The sequence below is a fragment of the Pteropus alecto genome, unplaced genomic scaffold, assembly GCF_000325575.1.
Source record: "Pteropus alecto unplaced genomic scaffold, ASM32557v1 scaffold224, whole genome shotgun sequence".
Taxonomy (NCBI): domain Eukaryota; kingdom Metazoa; phylum Chordata; class Mammalia; order Chiroptera; family Pteropodidae; genus Pteropus; species Pteropus alecto.
Genome location: NW_006436289.1, coordinates 5,319,253 through 5,321,989, shown reverse-complemented (window position 1 = coordinate 5,321,989; position 2,737 = coordinate 5,319,253).

Below are 2,737 nucleotides of genomic sequence, written 5' to 3'. Positions count from 1 at the left end.
AATAAACCACACATTCAATTAGAATGACATATATTTAATCACAATTGTCTAATGGTATTTGAGATTTCTTATTTAATCAGTAATGAGACAACCCAGCAATTAATGTTCCTGAAATTGTGGCCGCCCTTACCAGTGCAGTGTTGATTTTAAACTAATCTTTCTATTTTAAATGCTCTTTCTATTTCTGGAGTTAATAAAGGTGCTCTAATGAGTTATATTAAAACATCAATTTCTTCTTTTGTTGCACTCAAGTTTATCATGGTTTTTAATCAAAATATTGAGTTAATTTGCAGTTAAGAGTTTTGGACATCAGGGTTTGTCTGGTGGAGAAGCCAAGGTGGGAGGTGGCTGGCTTATTTCTCTCCGACTCTTCCAGTCATTTTGGCCCCTCTGGAGAGGTTTGAGGACAGGGACAGCTTCGTGGGGGTGTGACCTACGGTTGCACAGGCCCCATGCTCAGCAGGGCCCTGTGTTTGGTTTAATGTGTTACTCAACCTTGAAAGTCTTCTTACCTTTTGAAAAAGGGACCCCACATTGTCTTTTTGCATGGGGTCCTGCAAATTTTATAGTTGGTACTGTTTGAGGATCTGTCAGAATTGGCCACTCCTTGAGTTAGTGCTGTGAACTCTAAGCTAAGGAGGGCAATGTGTGGCATGGGTGGCTAGGGGGCAGCGCGATGCAGTCTGTCCTTGAGTTTCTCACATGGCTTTTTATGTCCCCGAAGCTTCTTTTTTTGCAATCCTAAAGCTCAGGCTGTAGGAATACCAAATAAAAGTAGATGTCCGTGAAAGGGAGCATGAATAGAAGTTTGATTCTTGGGAGGGGAAATTTTTTTTTCCCTGAAATCCATTTAAAAAATTATAACAATGACTAACCTTTATTAGTATCTACCATGACCTGGGAACTGTTCAAAGCATTTTACATGTATCTCATTTAATGCTCACAACAATCCTGTGAAGTAATTACTGTGATTAACCCCAACTTGGAAACTGAAGCAAAAAGGTTCAGCAAATTGCCCAAGGCCATATAGTCAGTAAATGGCAGAGTGAGGCTTAAATCCAAAGTTATGTTCTGGCATGGTAGAAAAAGATGAGTTTTGGAGAGAGGCAGATTTGTGTTTGTTGTTCCTTCTGCCATTTGTTAGCTCTGTGAACTTTGGCAAATCACTTAACCTCTCTGAGCCTCAGTTTTCTCATTCGTAAAGTGGGGATAAAAGAACTACCATGTAGAGCTGATTTGAAGGTGAAACAAAATGATACATGCAAAGCGTTTAGCCTGGTGCCTGGCACAGTACCCATTAAATGTGAGGTCATTTCTCTGACACCTTACAAATTTGTACCCAAGCTCTCCTGCAGAAAGCCTTTATTGCCTGCTGTCAACTCATACTCCTCACTCATTTGCTCTATTATTTCCTTAAGAATTGTATTTATATCATTATATCGACAAACGCTTGTTTTATATTAATTTATTCATCAATAATTTGTTGAGCACATGATACGTTATTAATTTAGTGGTTAGTGTGTTCCAACCATGAGCAAGGCACTGTGCTAGGCATTATACTATGTTTATGCAGTGTGTACTGTGTTATCATGCAGGGTGTATTGGTCAAGCAAAAGTGCAGTTCATGTTTCAAGGGGTTCGGATTCTACTTGAGAGATGCAATTCATAAACATGTGAAATATGAAAATCACTAGTAAAATATTCTATAATTGTGTCAAAATGAGTATACAGAGGATGATAAGTGTGTGTGAATTTGTTCATTCATTTAAATATTTATTTAAATTTTTGTTTTAGATATTGTGCCAGGTGCTGGGAATATAATGATAAATAAAATTAAATGAATGAATGAATGAATGACTAAATAAATAAATAAATAAATAAATAAAACCAATAGGATCCCTGTTTTCATGGAATTTATATTCTAATTAGGATGATAGACACTGAATAAATAGATACACATAATTAGTTACTTTTCTAATAGTGATATGGAAGAGAAGTATGGGAGTGATTAGTGCTCAGAAGAAAGGGACAGATAGCTATAGCCTGGGGTTGTTAGAGAGTAGTTTGTGGGAAAGGTCAGATCGAAGAATGGTAGATGTGAACAGCTGGAAAGGAGAGATGGGGCCCAAAGTTCAGGATATAGGAACAGTCAAGGTTAAGGTGATACTGGTCATACTTTACATTTGGATTGTACTTTAAAATTGCACAGTGCTTTCACATACATGATGCATTAGTTAGGATGGACTGAGTTGTGCTATAGTAACAAACAGCCTGAATGGATTAAGTTTTAGATCTTGTTCACCCTACTTGTTCACTGTGGGTTGATGGGGAACTCTGCTCATCATAGCCACTCAAGGATGAGGTTCATCTCAACCTTTGCCTTCAGAATCACCATAGCAGGGGGAAGGGAATGGTGCAGTGGCTCTATGTTAGTTATCGATTGCTGCATAACAAATCACCCCAACATGCATTTATTATGTCACCACCATTTCTGTAGACCTTAACTGGATCCTTCAGCTCAGGGTCTCTCATAAGACTGCAGTCAAGGTGTCAGCTGGGGCTGCAGTCATCTCAAGGTTTCACTGGGCCAGGATCCACTTCCAGACTCACTCACATGGTTGTTGGGGCTGAGGGCCAGAGGTCATCTTTAGTTTCTTATTGGTGGCTTTCTTCATCAGGGCAAGCACATGAGAGAGAGAGAGAGAGAGAGAGAGAGAGAGAGAGAGAGAGAGAGAGG